Source organism: Bos indicus x Bos taurus, chromosome 29 (genome assembly GCF_003369695.1).
Source record: "Bos indicus x Bos taurus breed Angus x Brahman F1 hybrid chromosome 29, Bos_hybrid_MaternalHap_v2.0, whole genome shotgun sequence".
In the NCBI taxonomy this organism is placed as follows: domain Eukaryota; kingdom Metazoa; phylum Chordata; class Mammalia; order Artiodactyla; family Bovidae; genus Bos; species Bos indicus x Bos taurus.
The window spans coordinates 48,746,104-48,762,401 of record NC_040104.1 but is presented as its reverse complement, the minus strand read 5'-3'; the positions used below and the strand labels follow the sequence as shown (position 1 = coordinate 48,762,401).

The 16,298-nt window shown below is 43.4% G+C and overlaps 1 protein-coding gene across 1 annotated transcript in view; it reads right to left on the bottom strand.

Moving 5' to 3' along the window:
* Positions 1 to 16,298, bottom strand: part of FAT3 (FAT atypical cadherin 3) — an 801,278-nt gene that overhangs the window by 551,673 nt on the left and 233,307 nt on the right.

Here is a 16,298-nt window from a genome sequence, read left to right as displayed (position 1 = left end):
AGCAGAGACATTACTTTGCCAACAAAGGTCCGTCTAGTCAAGGCTATGGTTTTCCTGTGGTCATGTATGGATGTGAGAGTTGGACTGTGAAGAAGGCTGAGTGCCGAAGAATTGATGCTTTTGAACTGTGGTGTTGGAGAAGACTCTTGAGAGTCCCTTGGACTGCAGGGAGATCCAACCAGTCCATTTTGAAGGAGATCAGCCCTGGGATTTCTTTGGAAGGAACGATGCTACAGCTGAAACTCCAGTACTTTGGCTACCTCATGCGGAGAGTTGACTCATTGGAAAAGACTTTGATGTTGGGAGGGATTGGGGGCAAGAGGAGAAGGGGATGACAGAGAATGAGATGGCTGGATGGCATCACTGACTCGATGGATCTGAGTCTGAGTGAACTCCGGGAGTTGGTGATGGACAGGGAGACCTGGCGTGCTGTGATTCATGGGGTCGCAAAAAGTCAGACACGACTGAGCGACCTATCTGATCTGATCTGATCACCTTTAAATATCATCATATTGGGTGTTAGGTTTCAACATATGAATTTGGAAAGACAGAAACTTTCAGTTCATAGCAGCCAAATAATTTAACATTACCATTTATGTGATATTTTGTTTCTAGTCCCAGGAGTCTGGTTGGAGAAACTAAGATTTCTGCCTAACAGCTGAGATATTTTTATTCCCACCACAGACGTGCGTTCCAGCTGTGCACGGCACTCTGGAAGGGCCAGCATCCATGCCCCTGGGAGCGTGCTCAAGCAGCAGGGATCCGAGTGCTGTCAACAGGGGCTGCCTGGGCCTCGGCTGGGCTAAGTCTGGGGTATGTCACACACATCTCCCAGAGCTCCCCGGCAGGGCTGAGCTCCTCTGGGTGTACGAGCTCAGCGTCTTCATGACCCGCCCTTCACTGGCTTCTCTCCCCGCTTGTCCCCATTTCCTAACCCCCTGCTACTGTTTCCTGGGATCACCCACAAATATAAGGCTTGCATTCCAATCCTTGCCTCTAATTCTACTTCCGGGGAAACCCACTATCCAAACATTACAATGTATGTCCCTGATTCTGCACTTCTACTGGGCTCTTCCTTCCATCCAGAAGACTTGCATTCCAATCCTTGCCTCTAATTCTACTTCCGGGGAAACCCATTATCCAAACATTACAATGTATGTCCCTGATTCTGCACTTCTACTGGGCTCTTCCTTCCATCCAGAAGACCTGCATTCCAATCCTTGCCTCTAATTCTACTTCCGGGGAAACCCACTATCCAAACATTACAATGTACGTCCCCGATTCTGCACTTCTACTGGGCTCTTCCTTCCATCCAGAAGACTTGCATTCCAATCCTTGCCTCTAATTCTACTTCTGGGGAAACCCATTATGCAAACATTACAATGTATGTCCCCGATTCTGCACTTCTACTGGGCTCTTCCTTCCATCCAGAAGACTTGCATTCCAATCCTTGCCTCTAATTCTACTTCCGGGGAAACCCATTATGCAAACATTACAATGTATGTCCCCGATTCTGCACTTCTACTGGGCTCTTCCTTCCATCCAGAAGACACCTTCTGATGTATCACCTCCCTGTCTGTCACCCATCGTTCAAGGCTCTGGGCCAGGCTCCACCCTCCCAGTCCTGTTCAGCCCTTCACCCAGGGACACTGCCACCATCCTAAGAACTGTGTGCCTCGCGGAAGCACAGGTCTCCCATGAAGATGTTTACATGTGTACTGACTTCAGCTGCCATCCACAGAGGAAATCATGAAGCCCTGGGGTCAGACACCCCGTCATGTTCCTTCTCACCTCCACCAGAGCCACTGCGCTTCTGTGCAGTAGCTTTGCTCCATGTCTGCGGAGACGAAGTGAACTTCTGAGAAATGTCCCTAAATGAAACCATGTGTTTTTCCTTGAAGGACGATTCCTTATGGAGTTATTTTTCTATCTTATGGGGAAATCTGGCTTTTACACTGTATAATAAACATACCTAGTAAGACAGAGCATACAAGAGAAAAGTGCTAAAATATTCTCAGTTCTGCTTTAGAACAGAGCACTGGAGCCCATGTGTTGCAGAAAATAAATTTAAATAGCTTGGTGTTTTGCTACTTTGAGACCTTTTATTAATACTAATGCAACAAAGGTCCCTGTAAGTGAAGGAATCTGGGCATCAGAGAATTCAGTTATATGCAGCATGAAACTGATATGGAGATCCCTGATGCTCTCACAGAGGCACAAGCAGCGATGTGCCAAAGCGAGGACTGGGGCCTCTGTGGACATTTCCTTAGATATGCGACCTTGGCCAGCCCTGGGTCCCGGGGTTTCCTGAAGCTGGTGTGACAGCTTGATCATGGATCTGGTGGCTTGCTTGCCATACAGTCTACGGTGCATACCAAATGCCTTCAGGTCCCCAGCAGCTCCTAAGTCCAGTTCCCATAAATATGGTGTCCCAAATGTATCTCAGAGAAAAGCACATCTGATCCAGGGGGATCAGACGCTGTAATAAAATCATGAGGACAGCCTGGCCCGCTCTCAGTCCCCGTGCTTCCTCTCCACTCTGCCAGTCGTGAACCGAGTCAGGGCGTGATTTCCCTCATCCCAGCAATAGTATCCCTGTGAACACTGGAACCTTACTGTGTATTTTTTAACTCAAATTTTGTTTCAGTTATAAAATTAAAAAATTCAAACACTAGATAAAAGCATGAAGAATAAAGAAAAATCACGTATATTCTAGAGATGGAAATGGCTGCAGAAGACAGTAAATGTATTAATATCACAGAGCTGTTTTCTTAAGGATGGTTAAATAGGAAATGATATGTTATATATATTTTTAATTCAATTAAAAAGTCACCCAAATGTAACCATTATTGATATTTCGGTTTAAATCCCTGCCAGACTTTTATGAATTAAGGCTTGGGCCATCATACATGCACATATATTTTTATGAGATCACATAAACATAGTATTTTACACCTTCTGAGTCATTTTAGCATTATCTCAGTGATCTATGTCAGTTAAAAAGAAATATCATTTTATCACTAGATAATATTGAATTATATAAACTTGCCATCTTTTAACCATGCCCCCGTTATTAGAAACTTAAGGTGTTAGTTTTAACCTATTATTTCTGCATACTTTTCTAAAATCAAGAATCGCCAGGCAAGAATGAGACATATTTGTAAGTTTTTAACATACACTGTCAGACTACAAGCTGTAACTCCACTTTATCAAAAGAAAACTTCCCTTCCTGTACAACTTTGTCAATTACTCTCCTTTAGTCCAGGTATAATAATATCTTTGTCTGTCTGTCCCTCTTTCTCTCTCTCTCTCACACTCATTCACACACACACACACACACACACGACTGAACTCTAAATTCCATGTCCTGGTATCCAAGACCAGCCATGATTAGGTTTCAACTACTTTTTTCGGATCTGAATCTCCCTTCTTGAATTCATGCATTACACAGCAGAGTCAAGCTGGATTACTCCTAATGTTCCCATTAAGACTCTCAAGTCCTGTCTCTGTGTCCTTCCTTCCTGGAATATCCTCCTCACCCACCATGAACACCTGTTGAAAATGTAATTTTGCAGATCAGCTCAGAGAGGATTTGTTTCATGATTCTCCACACTCCATCATAATAATAGCTAAAGTTTACTGAAATGAACTGACCTGATGGCTTATTTCATTTAACTGAAAACAGCCCTATGAGCTACACTGAAACTATTTCCCCCTTGCATGCAGATGAGGACACTGAGGTTAAATAACTTGCTCAAGGTCAAAAAGCTAATAAGAGGGAGAGCTGGCTCCAAACCCAGTGTCTCTACCTCCAATTAATCACTATCTAATTAACACAGGGAAATAGTTTAAGTTGGCTTTAAGTTTTCTCATTGTTAAAATGCATAAAGGTAAATTAGATAACCACAAAAGTATTTTCAACTCTGATATGCTATGAGATTTTAAGAGTTTCTTAAATATTTCACATCTCAGTTTGCAAGCCTTTGCATTCTTCAAAATGAGGATGAGTGTTTATTTACTGCCTACTCAGACATTCTAAGATTCCATCCACTAAGTTTCCCAGGAGACTAGAATGAGAAGTCCAACCCTAAATCAATGTCATAGCTATTATTACACTTCCCAGTGATCGACTCATTGACTAACCCAAAATCCAAAGACAGGAATCAAGACAGCACTGAGGAAATAGTGTCATAAAACTACTTTCCATCCAAGACTGAAATTTCTGGAAGCTTCCATGACAAATGCAAAAATATGCTTTCTCTTAATTTTTCATTTGAGGACTGCTGTGCAACACTCCACAGTCTCCAGGCTTTGTACTCAGGAGGCAAAACAACACAGAACAGGCACCAGAGTAGCAGAGTGGGCCCATCAGAAATCAGAAGTCAGAGGCCAGAATGTAACAGAGGGACCTCTGTCCCTCCCAGACTTATTCCCGGATCTGAGAGGCGGACTTTCATCTCCATCTCTAAGAAGAGTGGCGGCTGACAGAACCAGGAACCACGCCAGGAAAAGCCAGGTCCTTGAAGCTTTGCTCAGCTGACAGACAGTGTCTAAACTCTGAAGGGTGGAAACCCATTCCTTCCAGAAAAGATTCCTGTCAAAGCAGAGATAACTCTCGGTATCAAACTAAAGGGAGTGTAAAGAGCTTTTCACACCAGAGAACTCCCAGGGTGTCTCATAAGTGAACGAGAGCATCCTCAGAATACTTTAATTTATGCATCTACATGCTAGAAATCTGGGAAGTACTAGGCCACAAAGACTTTGTGAGGTCATAAATGGCATTTTATTCAAGTTAAAATCCCCAGCACATACAAAGTCAGTAATGAAAATATGAAGAAAACAGGAAGGGAGAGAGAATCCCAAAGACTGAAGTCCTTAGGAGCTGTGTTGCCAGTTTTGGCTTTCTTGTGACTCTCATGTCAGTTAGCATCAGTCTCAGTATAGATACCTGGGAAGAGCTACCTACCAGGGCACTGAAATTTCATGCATAAGGACAAAAATCTAGAGAGAATTAGGGACAGCCGTTAATAAATATAAAAATGGCTTTGTGTAGCAAACACCGGCATGTATTGAGTATTGCATGCACTGCTCTCTTTACCCAATCCCCAACACGACTCTCGGAAGTAGATGTGACACTTGATGCTGCAGAGGAGCAGACACACAGGAGGGCAGACAGTCTGTGTCACACAGCCAATCAGCAGTGGAGACTGCCTTTTAGGTCAAGATTTACCTGGCTTGAGAATTAAGCCAGGTAAATGCTCTGAAGCAACATCAAAGACTCTAGAAGGAAGCAAAGCTTTGACAACAGCTGCACGAGACGACGATGCAGATACAACATCCAGCAGATGATACAGGAGCAATTCCGGGTCCCTAAAATGTGACTTGAGTTCTCTCCACATTGCATCATGATCAGGGGCTTCTAGAGTGGTGACCTCAAACTTGCCTGGCCACATGCTCCGAGAAATAAGGCAGTATGAGAGTTCTTTAGACTAACTGCTGATGAAGATCCTACTTACAACAGATTTATTTTCAAGAGTCAAGAGAAGCACTTGGGCATGAGCTCATACTGTGCTTTTGCTGTCAGTGGAAATGATGCACATAAACACGACCATGAGCGTGACAGTCTCCTTTCATCCTCTTTCCCAAACATCACATTTGTGATGCAGTGCCAGGGAGCAATCCCAGCAAGAATTTCCGTCGCAGACCCACCTTGCTCTCCTGGCCTATGAGTTCAAGTCCTCAACTCACAAGGCTCCCTTAATCCCTTGTGAAGTGAAACATTCCAAGACCCATAGGGCCTCTCACCTGATCAGTATCCACTGAATCTCATCCTTCTCAACCCAAGTTAATGGCTCCCCTGAAAAAAGTAGCTTTCTGTTGCCACTTAGCAAGCAGCTCAGCCCTCCATAAAGGTCTCCAAGGGTGCTGAGGGCTGGGTCACTCCCGGCCAACCTCAGGACCCAGAACAGGCAGGGCTCAGTAGGAAGCTCACGATGGTAATTTTCCTAAGCAACCAGAAAGTTCTTTTAAAGAAATCCAAACAAGAGAAAAGCTTCATTCACAAAGCAGTTCACTGCAGCATTATTTACAATAACAAAAGAGAACAGGTGAATATATTAAATGTCCGGCAGGGAAGAACTCTGAATGACTTAAATGTGACATTCTCACATGATGAAGACTACATCTCACATGATGAAGACGACAGACAAGACTTACGGGAGGTACTTATTGTCGCTGGAAAACGTTCCCTTATAAAGTCACTTGACAAAAGCACAAGCACAGACGTATGTAAGCCATGCAATTTTCACGTGTTAAAAGCTCACAGAAAATGAGGTGGAAAGGAAACGCTCAAATGTTAATGATCCTACTGTACTCTGATCACTCTGATCAGAGTTACTATTTTTCATTTCTGTTCCTTTTTCAGGCTTCTTCAACAGCTTCCAAATGATCTATAGTTGGCAAACAATCCTTCTAAAAGTAGGGGAAATGCAACACTTAAGGAATTAAGCACTAGGTTGACTATTGGGTCAGCAAAGATGAAGGATGAGCGATTCATTTGTATATTTTTCAATATAGAACTTTGCAGAATTCTCTTTCCTTCTCCAAAGATCCTAACAAGGCCAGGTTTCTGCTAAGGGTTTACTGGTTACTCTGTTGCAGTTTACTGCAGGGCAAAGCTGCCTAGTGGTGAGTTCCTGCCATTTGGTGAAAATTAATGCTTTTGTGGATTTTCTGGGCACTTGAGACACCTCATACTTTCTCTTGCAGCAAGAGACATGGAAAATAATACTTTTACAGCAGTTTCTATAGTTTAAACAATGTGTCCCAAACAGCAAAGTTATTTAGGAACATTCTTCTCTAAATATTTCATGAAATATTTCATTATAAACATTTTATAAAATGTTAAAACAGCTTCAAATACAAAGTTACATATAACTCATGCTTAGTAAAAAAGTGATCTAAACCACCAAAGTGAAAAAATATTTTTCTTCTCTAAAAAATTATTTTAAGAAGCCACAAGGTCAAATTGGCAATACTCAATAAATCCATTGCCAATAACTACAAATAAAATTAAATAGCACGACAAAACTCCTAAAAAATTGTCCGGCCTCAGCACAGGCTTAGGGCATTAAGGAAAGCTTTGAGCTATGTTCATCCACCACCTCTCCTCCCTAAGTGGTGTGCTGGGTAATTTCCTATGACAGCTCCGCTGGGCTATGACGCCCAGCTGTGTGGTCAAGTACCAGTCTAGATGTTGCTGTGAAGGTGTATTTTCATTCTGAATTTTTCCTTTCTGTCGGCCATGCTGGGCCTCCGTTGCTACGCACTGGCTTTCCCTAGCTGTGGGGAACCAAGGCTGCTCTCTAGTTGTGGTACGTGGGTTTCTCACTGCCGTGGTTTCTCTTGTTGGGGAGCCTGGGATCCAGGGCAGGCAGGCTTTGTTGCCCCAAGGTATGTGGAGTCTTCCTGGACCAGGGATCGAACCTGTGTCCCAGCACCTGCAAGCAGATTCTTAACCACTGGACCATCACAGAAGTCCCAGGGTATTACTTCATGTGATAAATAATTAAATCAATAGACTTCAAGTAAAGTAGATTACCCTCCAGAACGTGTGTGGGCCTCATTCAATCAGCTTCAAGATCTTCAAAGGTTTCCCAAGGAAGAAGGAATTCCCCCAGGCCTGAACTATGGAAACCCTGCCTACTGCCTGTAGCAGAATTTGGACTTAGATGGAGGCATCAACTTTTAGCTGCGTATCCAGCCTACTGCTGGTCTGTAGTATGCATTTCCAACTTGCCAGCCCCCATAAGAATGTACGTCAATGCCTTAAAATAAATCTCAGTATCCCCTCACCCCCTTTCCCCCCGTCTCTTCTGCTCCATACAGAGATAGATGGATCTAGATGTATATAGATCTATATATCCCATTGGTTCTGTTTCTCTGGAGAACTCTGGCTAATACAGGCAGAGTGGCCATAATTCTTAATTAGCTTGAGGCAGGCCCAGTTTACACCTGTTGTGGTCTAATTAAGAGCTACCCTTTTCCCTCTGAAATGTGTCCCGGCTGGTGTAATAAATCACATGATCTCTTTACACACAGAGCTAAAGATAGATTTATGATATTCCTAAGTAATGAGCTCTTTCACTTAAAATGTTGTGTTTCAAACTTCCTGGTGACCTGCAATAAGAAATGTATTTTCTGTCACAAAACATAACTGACGCTCATGATGTGCAATGCAATGATCTCTATTATATTTTATAATGTGTCATTTCAAATGCTCTCTGCAACCCACTGACTTCACAGCATGATCCATGGATGGGATCGTAACTCAGTTTGAAAAGCACTGACTTAGACTAATGCAGGGCTGGCTGGCAGGCAGTGTTCGTATCTGCCCCAGGGACACATGGTGACAGAGAAGAGGCAAGAGCAAGGCCCATGTATCAGAGATTCTACTTGGTCTAAGCTCCCTACAGTCTTCAATATCACTTCTCCTAGGTATAAATAAGCGAAAGTGAATGTCACTCCACTGTGTCCCTCTCTTTGCAACCTCATGGACTATACAGTCCATGGAATTCTCCAGGCCAGAATACTGGAGTGGGTAGCCATTCCCTTCTCCAGGGGATCTCCACAGCCAAGGGATGGAACCCAGATCTCCTGCATTGCAAGCGAATTCTTTACCAGCTAAGCCACCAGGGAAGTCCCCATACATATTAAAGTATACATAAACACACTTTAATGGCATCATCTTTTAGGATTTTAAATAGCTCAGTTAGAATCCCATCCCCTCCACTAGCCTTGTTGGTAGTAATGTTTCCTAAGGCCCACTTGACTTCACACTCCAGAACTGATGCTCTCGAACTGTTGGACAAGACTCTTGAGAGTCTCTTGGACTGCAAGGCGATCAATCCAGTCCATCCTAAAGGAAATCAACCCTTAATATTCACTGGAAGGACTGATGCTGAAGCTCCAATACTTTGGTCACTTAATGCAAAGAGCCAACTCATCGGAGAAGACCCTGATGCTGGGAAAGATTGAAGGCAAATGCAGAAGGGGCAGCAGAGGATGAGGTGGTTGGATGGCATCACCGACTCAATGGACAAAGGTTTGAGCAAACTTGAGAAATGGTGAAGGACAGGGAAGCCTGGCATGCTGCAGTTCGTGGGGTCGCAAAGTGAGACACGACTTAACGGAACAGTGAACGAAATAAAACACATCAATTAAGAATATGATTCTGAAGTGTTTTCCTTTAGTGAATCTCCAGTTCCTTGTGAATCTTACACACAGAGAAGAGGCAAAATGAATAATACTGGAATCCTACTGGGTTATGCCGTCTCTAGCTTCTCCTTTCTCCAACTCAGTTAATTTCCCTTACAGGAAGACCTATAAAGTCCAGATGCCATCTGCAGCCATTCAATAAATATCCATGGACTGCCTGTCAGACACAGGGCAAGGCAGGATTTCCCTGTTGCAGAAACCAGTACTCGAGAAACCAAGCACCACACTTGCAGAGTTAGAGAACTCAGGTTTCTTATGCCGTCAGGCCCAGAGGAGTTAACACTCCAAGCTCTGAGCTCTGAACAAAGGGGTTACAGAGTTTTTATAGACAGACTCTAGTGGGCAACACTAGCTGCTAATAGGCTGGTTTAAACTAAGCAGTTTCACATGTATGGGAACAGCAGTCAAGACAGGGAGGGGGATGCCTGACCTTTACACGGACAGGCATGATTAAGCAGGTTGGCAGGGGCTGGGTGACTGCAACGAGCAGGACAAGGGCGAGAGAGATAAGCTCCAGCTCCTAGTATTGTGAGTCCCCACTTTCTGAGACCACGTGAGCAAGCCCAGTTACAGAGGCAGAAAGAGCAGACGGTGATGTAAAACTTGAACTTTTCCTGTTCATCCCTAGCCACCAAGTCCCAGCAGCTCTCAGCAGCTATAACTGCCTGTCTGTATGCCAAGCTCCTTGGCCCATCTTCAGAGTCCTTTCGGCCTTTTGTCTCCTTCGCTGCACACCTTTCCACGGCCACTGTTAACACACTCGTCCACACGTGCACCCTGGTCCCAGCATCTCGCCGCAGCTTCGGGTCATGTATTCTTCTCCCCAACCCCAGGCGCCCTGCCAAGTTTCTCCTTATCAAAGACTGCATCCCTTCTTCTTAAAACTGCCACTGTTTGCAGATGACATGAAAACCCTAAAACTGGGACCAGAAAACCGCTAGAGCTCATTGATGAATTCGGTAAAGTTGCTGGATACAAAATTAATATATGGAAATCTGTTGCATTTCTATACATTGACAACAAAATATCAGAATGAGAAATTAGGGAAACAATCCCATTTGCCGTCTTGTCAAAAAGAATAAAATGCCTAGGAATAAATCCACCTCAGGAGGCAAATAACCTATATTCCCAAAACTATAAGACACTGATGAAAGAAGCTGAAGACCACACAAATGGAAAGATGTATTGTGTTCTTGGATTGCAAGAATGAGCATTGTCATAGTCACTATGCTTCCCAAGGCAGTCTACAGACTCAGTGCAATCCCTATCATATTACCAGCTGCACTGGTCACAGAATTAGAACCAAAAATTAAGGCTGCCCTGGGGAGCTGAAACAGTGAGGGGGGTCAGGGAAGCACAAGGCAGAGACGGGCGGGAATGGACCGGAAGTGTCAGGTGAAGGGGGCAGGGCATGAGCAGTTCCGGAAAGAGTGGGTGGAGACAGAGGGGGACACGCTGCTGGGACGCAGCCAGGGCAGAGGTGCTCTTGATGAAGAGTCAGTCACACATGATAAGAAAGGCCAAGGCCAAGGGGACAGAAAGGTGTACCACAGAGTGATCAAGTCACAGGCACAGCTCAAAGCTCCGTTCTGCTGCCCTGGCTGGGGGCCCGACAAAGGCCACCTCCCTATCTCAAGTTCAGGACCTGCAGCTGTCAGACAGGAAGGAAAACCAGCACTTGGTGGGCAGCAGAGGCAACAGGCCGCAGGAGAAGGTCTAGTGGGCTGACTGCAGGCTCCCCGGGGCCTGGTCCGCAGCCGTCGCCTCTCCCAGGCCGTTGTGCATCCCCGCGAGGCTGGCGAGCTGCCCGTCTCCAGTCTCTGTGATTACAAAGGCACAAGGTGTGGCTGAGAGGAAAGGGACACTCAGCTTCAGTGTTTTGAGAGTGACTGTCACTCAATTAAATGCAAATACATTTTTAACCAAATGACAGTGTTTCAGAAAGCTTCCTCTTCAAGTCTGTTTGGAGACCAAAACTTAAGATCTCTAAAACTTGCTGATGTAAATTCCATAAACCCAAGTAAGCAGACAATTGCTCAATTACCATACACATGGTCACTTGCCAATAAAACAGGAGGAAGCTAAAAAAAAAATAATGCAAATGCCTTATGCAGGCCTAGATGGCTTCAGCAACAGACTGAGAGGGACTCAACAGAGAATAAAACACCAAACTGAAACTTATTAATACAAAACCAGGCATCTTTTCTAATTAATTTTGCAGATAAGAGCTGAATAAATTAAAACTGAATATCTTATCTAAAAAGTAGAAAATGATTTTGTTTAAATATCTAGGCTCTCAGCAATAAGAAAGTACTAAATAGCGAGCCACAAAATTAATGTAATTAAATTCAAAGTGATATTCAGATTACAACATTAAATGTGAAATTTGACTAAAACAACAACCGAAGCATTATTCTTCATGATATATTCAGATAAAATCATCTTATCTAAGCCTCAAAGAATGATCTGTTCATTCTTTTGAAAGACATATTTCTATTGAGTTATGCAATATCAATGGGCAGGCAAATTATCTGAGACAGAAAAACATCAGTTAATGGAAAAATGAGAAAGTTAATAAACGAAGTCAAACTGGGTATTTTATGAGCGCTGCTGAAAATACAATTCATAGAAGTAAAATACCACCGTTATGACTGAGCATAATAAACCGATTACTTGTCTTAAAGGCTATGTGTGATAGAAATCATTTAAATCAATTGAGTTACTGTTTCTTAGCAATTTGATAAAAAGGGAAAACAGTGTAACAGGGAGTCAAGTGCTCCTTTGGGAGGTGAAAAACAAGCCAGCTGGGTTTCTAAGTGTACCTTAATCTGTTTGTATATTTTCCCCTTGTTTAAAAAAAAAAAAAAAGACAGGAAAGATTTCCTAAATCAAGCTGCTAGAGTCCTGGAATTTGTAGAATTTAAATTATTATTACAGATTTGGTTACGATGGGTATTCTCTCTGTCCTCCAAGCCCCTTCGGAATTGAGAGGCTGATCACCACTCACTCTAACCTTGACTTCTGGAACTGTTGAATCCTTTGGGACCAGAACTCGGATGTGAAATCCCACTCACTGTGAAACTGGATGGAAAATGAGAACGGAGGCTCCAGAATATCTCCATGAACTAAGGCTGAGTGAAGCCATCCACGGGCAGTCTTGGTTCGGCTTTTCCCCACTGCATCCTTTATGAGCATCAAGCAGTGTTCACTTTGGGGAAGGCAGAAATCGTAACGCGCGGACTTACTGACAAGACCACTTCCTTTTCTTAATTGAAATGCAGTTGATTTGGGGGAATTCTCTGGTGTTCCAGTGGCTAAGTCTCTGTGCTCCAATGCAGGGGGCCTGGGATCGATCTCTGGTCAGCGAACTAGACCCCCGATGCTGCAACTGAGGGTTTACATGCCCTAACTAGAGGTTCCACATGCTGCAACCTGAAGACCCCTCACACCACAGCTAAACACTGAAGATCTCACGTGCTACAGCCAAGACTCAGCACAGCCAAACAAATAAGCATTTTTTAAAAAAGAAAGAAAAGAAACATAGGGGATTTACAATGTGGTGTTCATTCCAGACACACAGCAAAGCAACTGAGTTATGCATGCATGCGGTGCTGCTGGTTCTGGAGGTCTGTTCGCTCAGTCGCGTCTGACTCTGCTAACGCCATGGACGCAGCCTGCCAGGCTCCTCTGTGCGTGGGATTCTCCAGGCAAGAATACTGGAGACTGGAGTGGGTGGCCATTTCCTTCTCCAATACACACAAATACATCTATTCTTTTTCAGATTCTTTTCCCTTACAGGTTCTTGTAAGATACTAAGTATAGTTCACTGTGTTAGATGGTAGGTTCTTGTTGGCTATCTATTTTATATGTAGTAGTGTGTGTATGTTAATCTAAGACTCTTCCTTTTACAATCTATAATTATTAATTAAATTATCCTCATAAATATTAAGCATCAATGATATCCTCAGGCAGGGTTCTGCAAACTTAAGAGTCAGAGAGTACATATTTTAAGCTTTGTGATTCAGAAGGTTTCTGTGGCAGCTATTCAACTGTGCCTTGTGTGGTAAAAGCTGTGTCCCATTAAAACTGAACAAAATCAGAACCTCCCTCCCTCCTCCCTTCCCAGCCCTCCCTCTCAAGGGGGAACAGACATATGTTTACCTGTGGCTGATTCATGTTGATGTACGGCAGAAATCAACACAATATTGTAAAGCAATTATCCTCCAAATAAATATAAATGAATAAATTTTTTAAAACCAACAAAATCAGGCAGCCAGCCTACAGGTTGGGCTTTGCTGACCACTGCTCTGACAATCAAATAAAGAAATAAAAATGAGCTTAAAATCTAAGTGAGCTTTCCATGTTTTTCTGCCTTGGACATCCTCAAGGAAACAATCTTTTTTATTATACAAGTTCCCCAAATTCTTTAAAGACTCTATGAGGTTACCCTTGAAAGATGGCAAGTTATCCCTTGAGTCAACTGTGATTCTGTCCTTTAGCTTGAGGGATGGCATAAAGTCTTCAAACAAATTAAAAAGAGTATACCTGAAATTGAATTGCTGGCTCCAAACTTGTACTTATCTCATTTAAGACTAGTCAGGGGCCTTGGCTTTTGTGACGGGTACACAGTTGAGATGAACAAATATACACCAGTAATAGCAGTCATAAAAATAAAGCATTAGAGAGGCAGAGAGTGAAATTCACCTTGGAAATCCATTCATGAAGATAAGCACTAACCCAACACACCTCGGGATTAAAGAAATCCAAGGTCTAAAAGAAATGTCATACAATCTTCCTATCTCTGCTTTATATCTTACTGTTAATCTTCATGGGGATCTTCAGCTTTTTTAAGCCCCAAACTCTCTGCTTCAAGCACACTTTATAGTGGGATTAACACAAACTAGGGCCCCATGAACTTCCTGGATCTTTGTAGGTCAATATAAATATCCATCACCTGCAAGCTATACAAGGTTTTCCTAGAAGTCAGGTTGACTTAGCAATGTGCAAGCCCCTTCAACCAGAGGTCCCAACTTCTGGGGTCTAATCTGAAGTGGAGCTGATATAATAATAATAGAAATAAAGCACACAATAAACATAATGCACTTCAGTCATCCCGAAACCATCCCACCCCTGGTCGCTGGAAAAACTATCTTCCACAAAGCTAATCCCTTCCACAAAGCTAATTCCACAAAGCCGAAACGGTTGGGGACTGCTCGCTACCTTAAGCCACTTTTAAGCATGCTACATGGAAATGAACATAGCATTCTACTATGAAATTTAAGAACATTTAACAGGAACTGAAATGTTAAGTGTTCATGAAAGCTGTTTTATCATTAAATGCTTATGTAAGGAAAATGAAATCCAGAAGTCATAATAAGGGTTCTGGTTTCCCAAGGAGTTTATATAGAGAATGCTAATAATTTAATATAGAATATGGAATGGGGAGGGGAGCAGGAAGCTTGCACTAAAGGGCTTTCAGATTTGGTGAATGTAAGTCAGAAGTCTCAAGTGGAGGGGGCCAGGGAGAGGCCAGAGCCTTCTCTGAACACTCCTTTGCTTTGCTGATAATTTCTGAAAACTAGAATGATGTTTGGCCAGGAGGTCCAAATATTAACAAATGTTTTCTTCCCCAAGCCGAGTGATTTCCTAAAAGCTGTAACGGGCACACCTATGTTTTGCAAAGACTGAAAGCACTCTAGTGTGGTGGTTCCAGCTCTGTTAGTAACACATACCGCAAAGGCAATTCCCAGCAAAGTTATATCAATAAAAACAAACAAACAAATGGAATTTTGATTCAGAAAAGAACCTGAACACGTTCCCTAAGCAGACTACATTATGCATCTGTTACTGCAGGCGGGGATGAGCCCTCTTGGCTGGAGTGGTCCCCGGGGCAGCAGGGTCAGTAAGCCAATCAGATGCTTCCTGGGGACCTATAGGCACAAAGAGGCAGATGCTGCTCAAAGCTGCATCTTTGCCATGGCGTACGGTGCCTTCTGATGACGTGACGCACCCCATCACACACGGAGGGCGACTGAATTACAACAAGACACCAAGTCGAGGAGATGCTTGGTGGTGTTATAATGGACAAGTTTGTGTTCTCTGCCAGGGAGAGAGGAAGCTTGTTTAACTCTTTCACTGAAGCTGGCTATTGTTATAGTTTTTCCTAAATATATTTTTAAGATAATTTATTTGTGGCTGTGCTGGGTCTCTGATGCTGCCTGGGCTTCTCTCGAGTCACAGCGTGGGCTTCACAGGGCAGTGGCTTCTCTTGTGGAGTGCGGGCTCTGGGGATTGGGGTCTTCAGCAGTTGCAGCGCCCGGGCTCCAGCACATAGGTTTAATTGTGGTGTGCAGGCTTAGCTGCTCCGAGGCACGTGGGATCTTCCTGGATCAGGGACCGAACCCAAGTCTCCTGCATTGGCAGGCAGAGTCTTTATCACTGAACCACCAGGGAAGCCCCTAAATATTATTTTTTAAAGTAATTGCTTCTCCAGCCTAGTAAATGGCTTCTGCAGGGTATGAGGTTATCACTACATAAAATACATTTTACTAAGTAATCTAAAAGATATGGAATTGTATTATGGAATACAGTTATCCAGTATGAGGCAACTGTTGAGACACGTGAATTATTGTCCTTCATGTGTCAAACTATATTACAAGGTGTTTTGATAGGTAATGAGATCAGAGTTGGAAGGAGAATTTAGATAGACACACAAACAGCTAATTTTGATCAAGATGAAAGAGACTCTGCTAAGTGACATGCCCGAGGTGACACCCCCCATCGGTGACTGTAGAAAGGAGGCTAGAATTCTCACCTCGGAACCCCCCTGCGCACCCACTCAACAGGTACACACGAGGCATCTGCTGGTCTAAGGGGAAAGCAGCTTCTAAACCTACTACTACGATTCCCTCTCCTAAATTTAAGGAAGACGGTTCTCACCTACATTTAAGAACAGCTATTGCTTAAGTATCCACAGGGAGCGCCAGTGATACTCTATGCCATTGTTAATAGAGCCAGAATCT